The 19,774-nt window shown below is 40.1% G+C and overlaps 1 long non-coding RNA gene across 1 annotated transcript; it reads right to left on the bottom strand.

The window, feature by feature from the left end:
* Positions 1 to 1,363: 1,363 nt before the first annotated feature.
* Positions 1,364 to 19,539, bottom strand: LOC150015046 (uncharacterized). The gene is made up of 4 exons (XR_016509709.1): positions 19,359 to 19,539; positions 10,189 to 10,225; positions 9,998 to 10,068; positions 1,364 to 1,414 (listed from the first exon to the last, which is right to left on the bottom strand). It is a non-coding gene; the product is annotated as an uncharacterized LOC150015046 (long non-coding RNA).
* Positions 19,540 to 19,774: the final 235 nt, after the last annotated feature.

The raw sequence follows: 19,774 nt of genomic DNA, 5'->3' as shown, positions 1-19,774 counted from the left end.
TTGTCAGTACTTATTACAAGAAGATGAAAACATAGTTTAACTATTCAAACTGATTCAAATTTATGGTGCATCTTAGTAAATTTGGCTAACAGGAATATGAGCAAAGGCCACTCACTAGTAGGCCAGTATGACGAAAGCATAGTAGTTTCAAAACCACCTCCTTTGATCTCCAAGCATGTAACACCCGCATTATGTTAAAACACTCTATCTAGTTTCTTTTTATAAACTTCTAAAGGAAACAGTACCTCAGCAAACCAAGTTTTTGAAGTGGCTACAGCACTGTTTTCTTCTAATTCATATGGTGCTCTAAAGGTAAACTACCTGATCTCTTCCTCTTCCACTTCTTCTCTTGTTCTCAATATTTTTCTCATAAAAATATTTTTTAAAGCATGTACCATAACTATTTCAGAAGTCAACATGCCAATGGAACCTATTGCCTTTGTGCCCTTCTTTTAAAAGAGAACAGAGCCTCTGACGAAGGAAGATCCTGAGGATAAAGCGAAGGGAACAGCATTGCTGGAAATGCAGAAGTGTAGGAGGCAGCGGTAGGTGTTAGGTGATCTCACCATGAGTTTAGCTTCCTTGCTTCTTCTGTGGTTTTACTTGAGACCACTGCTACACCAGCGGGGGCAGGGCAAGGGGAAAAACTCCAGTTTGCACTTTAAAAAATGTCACCTTACTGGTTGCATCTTACGTCAGAAAGAATTTATGTTCACTACATCTCTATGTTGTCCCTTCGAGGCGGCCCTTCCTCTCCACACACAGCGCTCGACTCTACAGGAAACATATCAGCTCAGTACTGAAAGACGATAGATTAGGTTTCTTTAAAACAACACCTTTGAGAGAAAAAATTGGATGACCTCCAAAAGAAATGATGTGTGACCTGGAAAGAGCCTTTGGTTTCACACCTGGTAAGAATGTGTATTCAAGGGGGATCTATAGTTGATGCTAAGAGGAAAACCACTAACGTAGGCTGTGGGGTCCTCAGGCCAACGTGGGGGCACCTCAGGGCCTTTGAGGTTAGCTTTCCTGGAGTTCACTGGGGCCAGCAAGCTGAGGTCAGGTTGCCCTATCAATACAGCTCTTCCTCCCGCTCCTTTTCTGGGAAGCAGCACTACCTCTCTCCCATCACACTGGGAAAGCTTGGGCACACACACATCGGATGGGAAAATCATTCGATACTATTTTTCATTCAGTTTCACACAGAATGAAATAAAGCTCCAGTATACCTTTGAAAAAAAGTCACCAAGAAACATACTTTTGAGGGCCATGGTATGCAAACAAATGCTATCGTTCTAAGAGAGGTTCTGCGTAAGAGGCACAGGTTATTTTGAAACAGGGAGATAGAGCCTGACAAAGCTTACCTTGCAGGTTGACTCTGGAGACAGGAGGCTGACTAGCAGCTGGGGACCTCCTGTGGAGACAGAGAGAAAAGAAGGCCTGAATCTTTGTACCAATGCCCCTCCCGGCCTCCCCATGGTCACTGAGTTTTCAGGTTACAATGAACTCTCAAGTGACATAATGTTTTCTCCGGAAGGCAGGCTCCTGTAACATGCGTAGATGACTGCAATTCTCTCACATCCAGATGGCCTGGAATTTCCCTTTGCACAGCCTCCTGGATGCTCCAACGCTCCAGGAAGGAAGTCATTTACTCTAGGTCCCTAAGCGGCTCCTCTGGTTTAGGTTTCCCTCCTCCAGAGGGCCCTCAGAAGAGGATATCCTTGCTCAGGAATGATAGCAAATGTAAGAGTGAATCCCAGCTCCTTCGGGCAGTGCTATAGAAAGTTATAGCCAGAGGAGCTCTTAGAAATCGATCAGTCAGTCCAGGCCTTCCATTTTTGCACCTCATCAATCTGAGACCCAGAGAGGTAAAGTCAGTTGCCAAAGGTCACACAGCCACTAGGAATGGTAATTCAGGTTGCTTAATTTATGGATTGGCCTTTTCATGAAGCAACTGGGCATTATTTACATCATAAAAAGCCCGTTAATGTTAAGAGTCAAATGAAAGAAACAAACTCACAAGTACGGCCCTGCTTCTCCTTTTCTTTCTTGCTTTCTTTGTGTCTTCTTTATCAACCTGACACACCCATCCACCCACCTCCTGCCTGGCCTCTGAAGTTGCCATGTTGCTGCTCTCACCAGCCTTCTCATGCTTTGCAGAACTCCCCTGGATTCCCAATGCATTGCTGGAGAACCTCCCAGAAAGGGTACTGAACAATGACCTTAAAAATGGAGTACATCAGGATCACCTAAAGGCTTATCGAAACATGATTGGATCTACCTCCAGAGTTTCTGATTCAGTGGGCTTGGGTGGACTTGAGAATTTGCATTTTTGACTAGTGCCTGGGGACTGATGCTGCTTGGTCTGGGGATCACATTTTTAGAACCACTGGTATAGAGGACTCTTTGTCCCACTGAAATTCCACAGGATATTAGCAACAAGCAAGAGAGTGGGACTCTAGGCCAGCAGGTCTCTAAACATGGATGCTGTCTGACTCCCTTGGGCAGTCGTAACAATTATGAATCCATTCCCTATCTCTGGAGTTTATTTGAGTATATCTGAGATGAGGCCTGGGAACCTGTAATTTTTTACTTCTCTGTGAATTCTGATGTACAAACAAGTTTGTGAAGGAGGCCAAATTCTAAATGCTAGAAAACAGCCTGCAAAGGCATTGCAAAGGAAAGTTCTCCCTGTGGGTGTGACCACATAGTTATTTCTCTAGATTTTTATTAAGTGCTCTAAATTCAGTTTTGGTCCTTTATGGGTAATCTAGTTTCTAGGTAACTATACTTTATAGCTGCAGGGTCTGATGGACAGGGTTCACATTTATCACATTTATTAGCTAGGTGATCCCAGGCAAGGCAATTTTAAACCCTCTGTGGCATGCGGTTTGCATGTGTAACAAGGGAATAGAAATTCCCTTGCTAGGGAGGGACTGTGTGATGTATGTCTTAGTTTCCAGTGGGAATGTTATTATCTTAAGGATAAGGCAACTGAAGCTCAGAGAGGTTAAGAAACATGTACGTGTGGTTTATTACAACTGGCATGGTTGGAATTCAAAGCTAAGTTGCTCTGAATCCAAAATGCATGCACTTTCCACTCTTCCATCTGATGATAAAACCTGCACTCAAACTGAGGGCCATTTTTTAGGAAAATTAAGAGATTAATTTCCAAAGTCCTTAACCTGGCATTCAACATCCTTTGCTCTTTGTCCTCAGCATGCTTTCCCCAGTTTATCCCTCAGAGTTCCTCCCTGCGTGACTATTCATTTCAAACCACTGCCTGGCTATTTAGGCTTTTGCATCTTGTACTTCACCTTAGTAGCACTTTTAACATTGTATCATAATTAAAATAGGCACTGTCCAATTACAGTTCAATATATAGAATTCCTTAATTTAAATGTAAACTCTATGTAGGCAGGGAACAACTTGTTCAACACTGGCTCCCTAAAACCAGAGTGTTCTTTCATACGCCAAGTACTCAGTAAATACTGAATGAATGAATGAATGAATGAATGGATTGAATGAACTAACTCAGACATTGCCAAATTCCTTCACTTCTTTGTCCTTGAACATGTGTTATCCCTTTCCTGATACTGCTCTGGCCATTACTCTGAAAGGGAAGCTATCCCTGCACAAATTCACACATCTAAATACTATCTAATCCTTTTGTGATGTATAATAAGAGATACAAATTTGGTCTTCCTGCTATTGCCCCCTGGAATTTCCTAAGCAAGAAGAGTGATAAAGGTGTCTTTTGTTATGTTAATGAGGTGAATTTTGGAAAAATCCCTGGAACTGGTTGACAGAGGAACCAGTCTTGTGATTTGAGAGCTGGAACTTTCAGCCCCACCCCAGACCTCAGGGGAAGGAAAAAGGTCGGTAGATTGTGCTCAATCACCGATGCCCAATGATTTAATGAACCATGCCTTTGTACTGAAGCCTCTGTAAAATCCCAAAGGGACTGGGTTGGTGAGCATGTGGAGACAGGCACGCGCTCAGAAAGCACGCCAGCTCTGTGCTCCTTTCCCATATACCTTGTCATATGTAGTTTTTTCATCTGCCTATTTCTGAGTTCTACTCTTTTCTAATAAACCAGTAATCTAGTAAGCAAAATGTTTTTTTGAGTTTTGTGAGCCACTCTAGCAAATTAATTAAACACAAGGAACCTCTGATCTAGAGCCAGTAGGTCAGAAGCACAGGCGATAACCTGGATTTGTGATTGGCACCTGAAATGGGGGTTAGGGAGAGTTTTGTAGGACTGAGCCCTTAACATGTGGGATCTGACACTATCTTCAGGTAAACACTGTCAGAACTGAGTTGAATAGTGGGATGTGCCCAGCTGTTATCATGGAGAATTGCGTTGATGTAAGGGGAAAAAAACCCATACATCAAAATTCATGTCTGAATCATACTTCCAAAGGTCAAATGCCATCTTCTCCAATGGATGTCATCCTCTTAGCTAGACATGATCTTCCTTCTAATGTCCCATGGTCCTTTATTTGTACCTTCAGGGTCATTTCCTCATGTTACAACTCATACGGGCACATATTATCCTGATCACCAATCTGCGGCCCATTGATGGCAGGATCCAGTTCTGACCCTTTTCCTATAACCTCTGCAGGACCCACCAACTTGCCTCACAAATAGGAGGCACTCCATAAACAATGGTGAATTGTTGATCGAATGGACCAATGACATGAAAATTATTTGAGGAACCAAATATCATATGAGTGTCTTATCTGGCTTCCTCTCTCCTGTAGAGTCTTGGTTCTCCATTCTATTGGCTGTTCCTCAAGCACAGCACACAATTCATGTTGCTGGGCCCTTGCCTACGTTGAGGTCAGCTGAACACTTTCCCCTCCTCTTTCATATGTTCTCCACTTGGGCATCATCTCCTCGGAGGAGCCTGCCTTCCTGCGGAGTCTTTGTGCTGCTTGTAGTTTCCTATGCTTACTCCATCACAGCACTGCTCATGCTAGACTGCAATTCCCATTTTCCTGGCTGTCTTCTCAACACACCTGTAAGAAATTTAAGCAAAGATTGAACCTTGTTCATTTTTTTAACCTTGGAATCAGCAAAATATTTGAATACAGGTATTCACTGTGTATTCATTGGATGAATATAAGTAAATAATAATTTTATTACTCATATTTGTGAATTCTAAAGAAGGCTTTTGTAAAAAGAAAGGTTGAACTAAAAGATGCTAAATATTGGAAATTTCTTCTTTCTTAATAGCATGGCTACTCATAGCACCTAATTCTCCCAATGGCTTCTTGAAAATCATTAAAATTACATGAATAGCTTTGTCATGGGAGTTAATTTTGAAAATATAGTTTTCAGATAAGCATCTATGTGTATAAGCTGTGAAAAGGCAAGAACCATGTTTATTTGGTTTATCACTTAGGCCTGGTACAAAGAAGAGGCTCAATACATTTTGAATGAATGAACTTGATACACAAATGACTTCGAGAAACTACATTATGGCCTACAGGGCATGAGAGTGCCAATTAGAAAACAGTGAGTGCCAGAAGAAAATGGCATTGGTTGATCTGTTTCCACTAAGAAGTTATGTGCCTGAGTTGCTGAAGACAATGATATTGATAGGGAGGTAATATGGTTTCAGCGGTGAGTAACTTTCAGCCCTGAAGAGCACTGTGGAGAAAGAACTGAACTATGAATAAGAAGACAGGAATTTTCACCCTGGCTCTGGCTCCTTCTAACTGTACAGCCGTGGGCAACCCACTGAACTTCTCAGTTTCTTCCTCGGGCAGCAACTCACGTTTACTGCAAATTTACAATGTGCCAGGTCTTATGTGAGGGGTTTTACGTATATTTCCTCACTTACTCTGAGGAAATCTGGCTAGGTTCTTTCCAACTCTAAATGTCCAAAGTTTTATTATTCTCAGCTAATTTAAATCCCATGCCAAAGTACATAAAGCAATGAAAGACACTTCAGATACACACTGAGAAAAAAAATTAAGTGGCTGTTAATTCTTTCTCAAAGATTGCACACATGTTGATTGAATGTTATACAGAGATGCCACATGGTGTCCTGCTAGCCACGGGTGATGTCTATGAGGTTAGTGACACAGCTGAGTGATGGGAACACCTCTTTGCTCCCAGCTCTACTCCGTGGTCATCATCAGGATGGCAGGCACTCTGACTGACTCATGTGATTTCCCCACCAGTCTGTTTGAAGGCTGTAAATGCTTTAGGGACACTTATCTAAATTAACAACCCTAAATGAAAGCCATATTTTCAAAATTAACTCCTGGGACAAAGGAAATATAGATTTTAATTCGAAGCCAAGAAATACAGGCCCAATCAAGCATTCCTCAGTGGAACATTTTGTGGAAGTACAAGGAATTCTCCTCAACAGGAACTTTGGGATTTTTACCCTTTGGGTGGTAAAGCTCAGGCAGACAATGGAATGCTTTTATGCAGAGTGAGGAGCCAAAAGATAAAGGAAATCTTGACTTATGAGAAGTATAGTTCTATGTGGGAGTTCCTTTTCCGATAATAAACCACAGTCCAGATATCTCATGAAAACCACTCCAAGGACATATTCTTGCTTAAATGTTACATCCAAGAGAAGGGGTAGCACTCTGGAACCCAAGTCAAATACCCTAGACAGCAATTTTTGAGTCCCATGAATTTCCCATGTTCAGTTGTTAGGAAAACTGAATGATGGGGTGAGGGGCTCCGAGATTGCTCTCAGTACAGTGCGTCCATTTCTGGCAGACGTTCTTGTCTTCAGGTTTCCTTATCTGTTTGAGGATATTGACAATTAAGAATAGAACACAGTGCATTATGGACTCCACCTTGAAGCTTCTGTAGGTTGGTATTGGTTTCAAGGAAGTACTTGAAATCAATAAGAGGATCAACTCTGTACAAATATGCATATGGATTTGAGAAAGATCATTAGCAATGATCTTACTGCCAGAAATCTATTCTGTTTGGTCAGTGTGGTTGGTTGGGACCAAAAATGATACAAAAAGCCATGATTTGAGGAGGTGGTCCTCAGCCAGAGTGTGAGAATGGGCTCTGAATATGGCAATTATGGTCTGAGGGTACTTAGTTCCTGAAAGTTAACATGGCTCAAAACACCCAAGACAGACCTGATTCTTGAGAAAGTAGCTTCAACTGACGTAGTCTATTAATAAGCAGAGTTAGGCTGAATATCCCAATACTGAGAACATCCAAGCTCTGTGCTAACAAACCAGTAACTGAAAACAAACATCCGTCTGATCCCCGCCCCACCCCCACCGCCCGAGCTCCCTGGAGTTATTTAATATAGTGATCTTGAGTCCTGATTTGCTAAGAAGCCTTTGAAAAGTGCCCTATTGACCCCTTCTTCCCTAATTCCAACCTTCATCACCTTGGCCCAGGGTGTCCCTCCTCATATTTTAATTCCTGTAAACACTCTCACAGCTCATGTCTCTCCCTTCAGGCTCTCTGAACTTCATATACTCATAAGTTCTTCTTAAATGATTCTCTGTTCCAAGACCTTCAGAAATTTTTTTCCCCATAACCCAGAACACTTAACAGGGACAGTGAATGGAAAGACTACTGCAACGAGAGTCAGGATATCAGGTTTAAAGTGCATCTCTGCTACTCATCAGAAGAGGTATGTTTTTGCACAAGTCATTTAACCTCCCCAAGCTTTGTTTCTTTATTCATAGAGGGCAACAATATCTGTCATGAATATCATTTATGGTGATTGAAACTGAGATAATGAATGTGAAACCCCAAAGTGCTACATTGTTTCTGGACTTAGGGAGAGAAATATAACTACCAATTATAATAGCTCACATTTATTCAGCACCTACTATGTGCTAGATGCTGTCATGAAAGCTTTACAAATGTCAACTCATTAGTCCTCAGAACAACTCTATTTTACTGACTGGGAAAATAGATGTAGAGAGGTTAATGGCCCAAGTCACAAAGGTTTCAAGTGGTAGCATTGGGTTATGAAGCCAGTAAGTAGGGTCCCAGAGGTCACATTCTATAAAGAAAAAAAAAGATAGGAAAAGAAAAGGTATCACTTCTGAAAAAGTAATTTCCTACATAATTGGTGGTCTTCCTCCAATAATAATTTATTGATAATTTATATGTATGATGAATATTTATAGAGCTCTCACTAAGTGTCAGGGATTCTGTTAATTCTTGGACAATCAAGGACAAATAAATGTAATTCTCAAGGGGCCCCAAAGAGCACATTGTCCAGTGGTAGGCAGAGATCCATAAATGGTATGATAAAGTTGGAAGAGTGGTCTGGGGCCACTGAGGGTGCTCAGCCTGGCTTGGTGGGGTCAGGGAAAGCATCCTGGGAAAGGTGATTCTAGAGATGAGTTATAAAGGAAAAGCAGGCTTTAGTTAAGAAATCAGTGTCAGGTCAAGAGAGACATTTTAGGAAGAGAAAACAGTAAGTCCAAGATCAGACTGGAGAACAGAACACGCAGAGAACAACCAGGCCGCAATTGTTAGAATGTGACCCCATGTGGTCAGAGACCTGGTCTGATTGTCCACCCTGGCATGTCCTATTACAATGTAAGTCCTGAAAGGGCAGAGAACTTGTATGTTTTGGTCACTATTGTATCATCAGTGAGTGGTACAAAGTGGGTGCCCAATAAATATTTCTTAAATACATACGTATATGCATGAATGAATAGTATTACTAAATAAATACTTGTTGGGTGAATTATTTAACAAAAGAGTACACAACGAATCCCACTGCAAAAGAGGCTGGGCAAGACTCTTGTTTACACTTATATTGCATCAAATATAAACCCAAACAGCTATCAGTCAAACGAACTTGAGCCAGATCATGAGGTGCCTTGGGAACTAAGTGTCCACATTTAAACTTTATCAGAATGAGTAGAGCGAATCATTGAAATGCCTCAAGCAGGAGAGTGACATGGTCAAACAGCATCTGAGAAAAACCTCTCTGGTGGCAGTTTGGGGACTACTGTAAAGAGGAGTACAAGGATGGGAAAGAGTCCATTGGGGTATGCAGCTCTCGTGGGAGGCTCTGTATGTAACAAGTTATAGAACAGTGAAATAAAACATAAGTTTTCAACACAGGGTTTACTCTCACTTTTAACAACTCTGCTCCATGAAAATTTGGATAAAAGCAAAATAGAGGGTTGATAAATAATTTCACAAAGACTCAAGAGACAGGATATTCTGTAGCCAACACTGGCTGAAAAAATCAGGAGATTTAGGATTTGGCCCTGGTGTGTCTATAATCTATGATGTGGTTGTTAGTATGTCTGGGCTTCTCTTCCCGTGAAACAAAGAGGTTGAGCAAATGGTTTCAAAGGTCTCTCCTTCAACCATGCTATTTCAGGATCATGGATTCTATAACCTCGTGAGCCCTATGATGATCTTTTAAAATACTGGATAGTGAACTGCATACTCATAGGGTGAAATGATTTTGGAGGAGAAAGTTCCTGTGGACGAGGAGACCGGGGATCACCAATGGTAACTGAAATAACTGAGGTTATGTCATTAGGGGGGAAGGAGAAAGTCATCAAATTGAATGAACCCTTTTATATATTATAAAAAAAAAAAAAAGGCTACTTGGACATGAATTTTTTAGTAACTTTTACCTTCAGTTTGAATCTTTGGATTCATTAATAACTTTTCCAGAAGAATTTTAATAGAATTCATGACTGTCACTGATAAGTATTCATACTTTCCAAAGCAATAAATAAAAAGCCAACAAAAATCCTCATTTCATCTTTTCATTTGTTGAACTCCTACTGCCTACTAAGTGTTAAGGGTACAGGGATGAACAAGATCCAGGCTAATTTCTAACATTTTACCAGTTCTAACATACTATGGTACTCCATCTTATTTTCAAATTTCATCATGCATCTTAATTTAGCTTGGATGGCAAATTTCCATGAAATAGTGTTTTTGTAAGAAATGCTGTTCAGTGGTTTTGCCTTTATGACAGGGATTCCTAATCCCACAAAAAGTTCATGCTTACTTGCTGGCTGTTCCATGAAGGTTTGTCAGTATAGTGAAGTTGTTTCTCACACTTCGCAAGCTGGCAAGGACCTATAAGAAAAAAGTTTCAAATGTTTAGGAACAAAAGGAGATAAAAGAGTTCAGAAGCCACACTTAGAAACTACACCCAGGGATGGAGCGAGAGTGAGCTGGGGCCAGCATGATACATACCTGGGCAAAAGGCGTTACAATCAAGTCATCGCCGTGTCTGGTGGGAAGAGAGAAAAGAAACATTTAAAAATACATTTGAATTATAACAGTGACATATAAGCTGACTAATAAACTTTGGTGGTGTTAGCAATACCAATGTTATATGAGACTTTCTACTGATTGAAGCATAAACAGGGATCTCAGGAATTTTAAGGAAAAATAAAATAAAAAACTACCAGTTGGTGGCTCCCAGGTTTACAGTGACTACACATAAAAGCATTTGCAAGTAAGCGTATATCCTGAGGGTATATTCCCATTAACTAGCAGACCCAGAGTAACTCAAAGCAACTTGTGGATTTGGGTCGCCAGAGCCAGGAAATTCAAAGGGAGGGTGGCCCACAGGCACATACAGAGTTGGAAAAAATGGCCTAACAGTCTGGATAAAGGTTAACTTTGAATTTCCTGGCTTTTGTTGATTTGAACCACAGCCTTAATGCCATTTAAACACAGATTTCTGTCTGCAAATTCCATTACTTTTTGTTTTTCATATAACTTTTTTTTCTTAAAGTACCAGGGAAAAGCTTTTAATGAGAGTGTATGGACGGGACCCACTATTACCCTATCATTGTTGCTCATTCTGTCCCAAAGATCTGATTAAGTTGTACCTAGTGTTATGTAAATCTGTACTTACGAACCATCAAAAGTGTGGTTTTAGAAATGTATTCTCCTTCTGGCACATGCTTTGATGACAAATCTACTTAAGCCCACTTGCAGCAAACTCTCCATTAAAGTCATTAAAACACACATTGGCCTGAGCTGCAGATGCAGAATCAGGCCAATTTGCTATCACAGTGTGTAGCATAACAACCACACAGAAGTCAGTTGACAATGAGCTTCCTTCACTGTCTGATCCAGCTTCTCTGTCCTCATGGTCGCAATATAAATATGGTACAATATTAGTTAATCATGTGAGTGCAGTCAATAATTATTAAGCACCTGCCCATTACCAGGCATTGTGTGAGGCCTGGGGATCCAGAGTTATACACCTATGTGCGTGAGGGCCTCTTCCCTAACACAGGCTTTTTTACTTAGGGGTATTATAAAATAGAATATTTTCCTTTCTACCTTTGTCTTTAGCTAGAAGTCCCACTTCATCTCAACTGAGTAAACATATTGTGCATTAACTTTTATACTGTGACTATAAAATACTGAGGAGCATAAGCATGCTTTGCATGATTAATGTATGTAAGGACCTGTGCTAAGCACTTTATGTGCATTATCTTTAAAAAAGTTTTGTAACAAGACTTAAGGCAGGTATTCTTAATACACCCATTTTATAGATAAGATAAATGCTCAAAGGAGTTAAGCCACTGCTTAACTAGCACATAACTGATTAAGTGAATAAATTGAAATTTTTTTGATTCCAAAAGTCTGTGCTTTTTTAAAATATTCATTTGAGGATACGTTTTCATTGACTTTTTCTTTTTTTTTTTTTTTTTTTTAGGAAAAGACAGAGAGAGAAACACTGATGTGAGAGAGAAACATCTATAAGTTGCCTCCTGTATTTGCCCTAACCAGGGTTAGAACCCACAACCCATACATGTGCCCTGACAGGGAATCGAAAACTCAACCGTTTGGTGTATGGGATGATGCTCCAAACAACCGAGCCACCTGACCAGGGTCAAAAGTCAGTGGTTTTATTTTATTTTTTCATTTTTGATGTTTTGTTGTTTATATGCTGCTACAGAAGTTCCATTTTTCTCCCTTCGCTCCTTCCACCCAGCCTGCCCCCTACTTCCATAGTCAATTAAGGGTCTGTACTTCTAATCATTATGTTTCCCATTTTTATAATGATTCTGCATAGCTGACAGATTGAATTAAACATAATACAGGACCCTCCCCACCAAAAAAACTAAAACATAGTATAAGGGAGACAGAAAAATATTCAAAACAACAAAACAGTGCAATAGGTAGTATAAATACAGAATGGGAAATACAAACATGGATATTTAATGAGGTGTGAAGGAGAGGTGATAATTATGGGTTAGAAGAAACAGAAAATGCTTTATTGAATGGGTGGCATATAAGATGAACTTTTAAGGGCAAACTTTAAATGGAATGGATGGCAGATGCTACCAATGAGAGAAATTGCCAGAACAAAGGCATTGAAATGGGAAAGTACTGAACATGATCACTGAGATGCTTGGTGGGTGTCTGGGTAGAGCTGAGCACAATAACTACATATATGTGGAGAGGGTAAGATTGGAAGTTCCCCCATGCCCGTATTACAGAGAGTATCGACAGTGGTTGTAGAGTTGGTACTTAACTCAGTAGCAAGAAATGAACTAGTAAAGGTGTTCAGTGAGATAGGCAAACAGAAAATTGTTTTAGAAAGTAAAATGTTATGGAGACCGAAGGATAAATTGAAAAGAAGAGAGAACCAGAAAAATAGGACGGTATTGCAGTCATTCAGGTGAGAAGAAATAGGTGAGGCAGGGGAAGAAAGAGAAGAAGACAATTTGAAGAGACCCCAAATGTCTTGCCAAGGATTGGCCATTTAATTGGATAAGGGGTCATAAAGAAATATTATTTGCCATTTAAGAAATGGGCATATTGGAAAATGGCAAAGTCATGAGTAGAAATAAGACAGTGAGGAGGAGTTGGGGGAGCAGGTTTGTCACTTTTCCACATGCTGAGTTTCAAGATATTTGCAGAAGACTGAAATATGGGAAGGAGAGCTATAGATTTAGGAGTGACCTACAACAGTGGGGACTGTTAAAGCCATGGCAGGAAGTGGTTTCTTGAGGTGCGAGGCGTAGAGAGAGAGAGAGCCAACAGAAGAACTTCAGGGTTCTTGGAAAGGAGCCGAGAAGAGAAGCTGACTAAAGAGTTAACAGAGGAGCCGCCGTGATAAGCAAGGTGCTGAATTGTATCTAGAACTGCCCCTTCCCAAGCTATTTTCTTGAGATGAACTTCAGATGGGTGATGCATATTGCTACCCAGATTTCTGCTGTGAAGTTCACATTGTTCTTAAGACATTGGCATGGGTCCTGGATTTCTGGGCTCTAAATACTCAACAAAAGCTAAATAATGTAAGCAAATCTTATACACGTGCAATGTCTAGAGATGATGTATTGTTGCATAATGGAGAGTTACTGTACAAACTAAGGATTAAAAGGAGGTAAACAAGTATTAAGAGAGCACCATGTCAGCCTGACAATTGTTACAGAACTTTTGAACTTTAGAGAGCAGGACATTCAGGAGCAGGCGGTGGACTTGCAGACTCCCAGCATGGGCTCCCTTAAAGGGACATGAGCTGCAAAAGCTAATGCTGCATGTCAGTAGCTGCTAGAGCAATGAAGAGATAATTGATAGGTAATTTACAGCAAGTACAAGAAAAAAACAAAAACAAAAAAACACAACAGAAAAACTCATATTTGAATACAGCTAGATAATTTATACAATTACTCTAAATGTTTAAATCAGAATTTGATATGTTAATCATTCAGACTAAAATGGCACGGAAATAACAAACCCCTTGATTGGTTAGGAAAAGCGATGCACTTAAGTTTCCCAAACCACGGCAGAGGGCAGTAACTCTCAGGAAGGAGGCCCGGTACTCAGAACCACAGCATGAGCATCATCTAGTGACAAAACCAGCACATTACAACTTGATAGAATAACTGGAGATGAGAACACTGAGTCTTAGACTTGAGTGCAGGTCTCCTTTAAACAATGAAATGGTTCTCTGGAAAGCAGAAATGCTACTTTCCACTGTTATAGTCTAGATTTTATTAATTTCACCTTTCTCTGTTTCATCCTTACACATAGAATTTTACTTGTACTTTTCTTGCATCACTGATTTTAGTCTGTCTCAGAGAGAGACATACGCTGTCACAATTAAGAACACAGAGTTTGAACCAGACAGCGTTGGTCTGTTTCTCAGTGGCACTATTGCTAATTAGGAACAGCAGGAAATCTCACTCTGTGCCTTAATTTCTTCATTTGTAAAGTGAGGTATGACTGTGACAACAGTGCTTGGCACCTAAAAGCTCTTTAGTTATTTAGTTATAGTTATTTTTACTAGTGGTAGGTACCATTACTATTGTAGTCAAACAATCGCAGGTCTAACTTCTCAGCTTGTAAGAATTTCTTTAGGATAGTCATGTCTGCCCCCATCACAATCAAGAGGACTACTGTATTTATATTGTACTTTACAGTTTACAAAGCATTTTCATGTACATTATTTCATGTGACTAGAGCATGTTCTTGACCGTAGGGAAGAGTGCAATCACCCATCATGCCGGTCAAGACTGAAACCTCACAGTCCGTCACCAACCCCTGCTCAGCCTAACTTGCAAATATTTATTAACCGCCAACTGGATCTGCTCAAAGCTAGATCCCCATCCTCTGTTTTGTGGATTACCAAAGCAGCCTCCCATCTGGCCCTTGGATGTGAGTCTTTAGCCTTGCCTACCCTCCAAACTGGTCTTCATCCTGTGCTCAGAGCTCTTTCAGACACATTCATCTAATTATGTATTTTCCTGCTTCAAAGCTTCTAGTAGCTCCCCACTGTATGCCTGTAGCAATAAGGCCAACTCCTTAGCTTAGAACCTTCATGACGAAGTTCCTGATTTACTTCCCTAGCCTCATTCACCACTTCCTCATCCTTTCACATTCTTGGCCTCAGCCACACTGAGCTGTGGTTTCTCACAACGCTCCTGACAACTAGAGCAAGTTAGCACTTGGTCCTTCCTCCTGCACCCCTTCTGCTTTGCTAACTCCTCTAGCTTAGCTGCAGCTCTTCAAAGTAGGTAGTCTACTTGCCTTGCCTGGCCAGACCTCTTAAAGTCCTGTGTATACCTTTCTACAATTGCCCTTGCCTGAAAGTATTAAAACTGACTATTGACTCACTAATTTTTAGTTCCCTTGAAGACACAGAAGATGTCCAATTTGTTAGCAAAGTGCATAAATTTAAGTGTTCTTTTTTTTTTTTTTTTTTAGAAACAATGAATATGATCCTCATAACATCTGGAAAGGTAGTGAGAGGTTAATAGCATTATTTTTATTTTTCACCCTCATTTAGTATCTGTTTACTTTCTGGATATTCTATGGTTTAGTTACCTAGACTCCCTGGATTTAAACCTTGGTCACCCATTTATTGGGCAGAATACTGAATCTTTTTGTGTCCTCACCTTTAAGACAAGAAGATTATAGCACCACCAACCACACTGGGGTTATGGGAATAAAAATGAGTTAAAATGTGTAGAGTACTTTATTTATTATAATTATTATTATTTTAAATTTTATTTATTTATTTTTAGAGAGAGGGGAAGGGAGGGAGAAAGAGAGAAAGAGAAACATTGATATGCAAGAGAAACAGTGATCAGTTACCTCTCACATGCCCCCAGGTGCCCACACCAGTGGACCTGGCCCATAGCCCAGGCATGTGTCCTGACCAGGATTCAAACTGGCAACTTTCCCCTTTGCAGGATGATGCCCAACCCACTAAGCCACTCCAGTCAGGGCAATGTATAAAGTGCTTTAAATAGTATACAGCACATAGGAAATGTTCAACAAGTGTGAGCTTTTATTTACAGATAATTTAAACACTATAAAAGAGATTCAATGTCTTAAAGCCATGTCTGATAGCACTAAGTCTCACTCAAGTTGTGGACACCACATTTTACTTTTTTGGTAGTCCATCAGTCAACAGATCTTAACTTTAAGTGGACTGTTATTTCTGCTTTTCCTCTTGGTTGTTAAGTCTTAGTTCCCTCGACTGCTTGCTCTAGAGACAACTTAGTACTCATGTAAATAGTGGCTTTTAAAAGTTCTTTGTCTAGGTAAGGCTTGGCAAATGGAATGACCAAATGGAGGAATCATGGACCCTTCTTCCCTGTGGCTTTGCAGGTGGATAATCAAAACATGGTCCTGTCTAGGTTGGTTCCATCACACTTTTGGACAATATAACCGGCCTCACTAGTCTCTAGCACTTTCTTATTGGGAAATTTGTACCTTGGTCTACAAAATCATTATGTTAGAGATGACTGCAACACAGGGACTGAACAGACTCCAGCAGATCACTGCCACATTTAGGAAAGAATCTAAAATTTCCTTTTGGGAGCCAATGCTGATCTTGTTTGCTTTACTAGAAAACCTTATTTCCATCTCTCTTGTGTTGCTAAAAGTTCAAGCCACTTCTAGTTTTTCATTTACATTTTTTATTCTTAATATATTTTTCACTCTCTCTCCCCACCTATATTTCTTCTTACTCTTCAGAAAGAGTTCAGAGGAGAAATTTTAAAAGCTAGTGTTGTCTCCACTACTAGGTTTTAATTCAGAGAATGATGCAAAGTTCTGCACCTTATATAAATTCATTACTGTTTCATGCAGGATATGAGGGGCTCTTGGCAGGAATATCTGCATCCTTGACACAGTGGCCTTCAACATCAAGATTCTGGACCTATCATCATTCTTCTTTTCCTTGGCTGCTGTTCCTCTATTTCAATTCACCCCCAAAAGTAATAATCAGGTGAAACAGCTTTGAGAGAATTTCTTCAGTTTAGCTCAAATTTCCAGTGGGATACTGGATTTTCTACCATGGTCCTGGTAAAATGAAATACCAGAAGAATTTGGATATTATTCATACTGCACTTCTTTTCATGTTGAGAAGTATCAATTCCTAAAGTGACAAATATATAAAAAGTTTTTTTATAATGTTGAAATATTTGCAAAACAAAATTTTGTGCTATTTTTATTCACTCAAAGATTTTAATGCATTCTGTTATTAGTATCTTTGATAGGGTGAAATTATGCTGCCAACATAATTTTCTTTTTTTTTTTTCCTGAGAAGGGTTGTTGTTTATTATAAAAGCATGCCTACTTACTTTTTTTATTTTAAAAAGTGACTTTTATTTAAAAAAAAATTGAAATGATACTAGATGACATGTATAATCCTTACTTGCTTAAATTTTAAGTTGGCAACACTTGTTTGTTCTAAAGTTAGGGGAAATTTTGGTGGCTGGTAAATTGAAAAGAGGGTAATCCATTAGAATTAGGGACCCTGAATGCAGAGTCATTCAGAATTAGATTTCTGATTCTACAGCTATTGATTGAGTTGGGCTGTGACCATTAAGGTTTCTTCAAGTTCAAGTATTCTGTAACTTTCTGATTCTAAGCAAGGACTCAGCAGAGTTTCATCTGAAATTTGGTCCAAACCTTCTTAGAATCCTCTGGAATGAACTGAGACCAATCCGCTGTTTGGCTTGAGTTTGGCGAACTGTTAGCTGTCTTCCAAAGCCAGTCTTTTATCTGTAAGATGTTACGTGAATGAAGCTCTAATTACTTTCTTTTTTTTAAAATAATTATTTATTTATTTGTTTGTTTATTTATTTTATTTTTAGAGAGAGGGGAAAGGAGAAAGAGAGGGAGAGAAACATCACTGTGTGGTTGCCTCTCACTTGCGCCCCCAACAGATAACTTGAAGTGCAACCTAGTAATGTGCCCTGACTGGGAATCGAACCAGCGACACTTAGCTCGCAGGTCGACACTCAATCCACTGAGCCACAGCAGCCAGGGTTAATTACTTTCAACTCACCACATTTTCCATGCTCTCCACATGGAACATTTAGAAAGGTGCTGCTCTTAGTGCAAGAGAGAATTCCAGTTTATTCATTGCCAAAGCCCCCATCTCCTGGGTCAGAAACTTCCTTGGTTCTACATGACCTACAGCAAAGTGGTTACCTCTCCTCTATTCTCAGGTACGTCAATTGTGCATTCCTCTGTTTTCTAATGGGTACTAGATTCTACCTTGCAAATTGAGCAACATAGGCAGATAGAGCCCCGAAGTTGTGAATATGGTCAGCATTAGCTACGTCATGGGACATAGCATGAGTAGGTTTCTAGGACTCTCAGAGTCTCAGTTTCATCATCTACACAGTGGAGCAAATAATAGTACCTACCTGGCAGGTTGGTTGTGAAGATTAAAAGAGATAACACATGTAGATGCAGCTGCCCTCTTGGTAAGCACTCACTAAATGTTTTATCCCATTAATAGTAGAGTGATGTGGGCATTCCTCTTCTCTTATTTAATGGTAACCTGCCTGAGAGCATGTAACATTTTTGAAAATATCTTATTAACTCATCTGTGATTTTTCCATTCCTTTGTTAATCTTTCATCCCCAAAGACTGGTATAGGACCTGTCACATAGGAGAGATTCAGTACATATTTGCCAAATAAATGAATAAGTGAATTTTGGCTACCCAATTATTATTTTAGGGCAAGGGTGTTTCTATTAAAACTGGCTGGAAGAAATGCCCTAGGGATTTTTTTTTTTTTTAATGGGAGTTTTAAATTGCGCCCCTGCCTGTTTCACAAGAGGGCGACCCTTTTTAGCTGCCTTTCCAATAGTGGAAGAGAGCCCAGTGGAATTTTCCAGGTTGGGGCCTTACGTTAGCTACAGATATTTTTATAACATATGATGTTAAAAACAATTGTACGTGTGCCCAGAAACCTTTTAACGCATGCATTTCGGCATCCAATTTTATTTGGTTTCAAAAATTTAATAAACAAGTAACACAACCCTGCCATTGTTCTTGGAATAAAAATTAGATATCTACAATTAATAGCAGAAAAACAGAAAAATCAGCTGTGCTTAATAAGATGGTGGGGTGTTATGCCTCACCAAGGAGCCAGGCAACAAGTGGGCATTGTATTGAGTCCCAGAGAAAGGACACAGCCATGTGGCTAGATGACAGATTATTAAATGTCACCAAGCAAAGGCCACTGAGAGAGGATGCATGTAACCAACCACCACCTTTTTTTTCTACTGTAGCCACATGCTGTACATGCTGCAGAAAATTTAAATGCAATTTGCAAAAAGTGTTAAGGTCCGCATCCCATAAACAATTCAGCAGTTTAGGAAATGGCGCTGAATGAAATTTTAAAAAATATGTACTAATAACAGATATAAGCTGAAAACTGTGCCTGAGGTTTGTAACACCCTTAGAGACCTTAGCTACAGAGCATTAATGGCCTGAAGATGGTCATCACTGTCACCTCTGCTCATGTTCATTTTTCTCCTTCCTCCTCCCTGCATGCTAAGGGAGAAAGAGGTGTTGCTGTTGCTGTGATGGGGTTAAAGATGAGGTAAGTGTGAGGCTGGATGCCAGACACAGCTGGGACTTACTGTTCGCTTGGAAGTGAAGAGTTTCTCGACATCGCCTTCGGTGACAAGTCATAGTCGCTGTCTGATCTGTAGAGAAAGGACTCTCTGCGCTGGCTGTGCCCGGGAAAGGTGGCGTGAAGGACCAGCCCAGAGGAAGAACCGGCCTGGGGGTCCAGTGGGCTCCGACCTGGGGAAGGGCCATTTTCCACATCAAAGCTTAAAAAGAGAGCAGAAAACTCTGGTCACGTGAGAAGCCTGGAGGAGAGCATCTGACATACATACAATGCAAACCAATGAGTGTGCCAGACACTTTGCATGAAACTTCACACTTTATGGAAACTTCTAATCCTCCAAACAGCTCTGAGTTGCAGTCATTATTATTCTCACTTTATATAAAGGAAACAGTTCCACAAAAGCTCAGTCATTAGCAAAATGTA

Source organism: Furipterus horrens, unplaced genomic scaffold (genome assembly GCF_987537825.1).
Source record: "Furipterus horrens unplaced genomic scaffold, mFurHor1.1.pri manual_scaffold_3, whole genome shotgun sequence".
Taxonomy (NCBI): domain Eukaryota; kingdom Metazoa; phylum Chordata; class Mammalia; order Chiroptera; family Furipteridae; genus Furipterus; species Furipterus horrens.
Note: the sequence above shows the minus strand (reverse complement) of the source record. Positions and strands in the feature narration are given on the sequence as shown.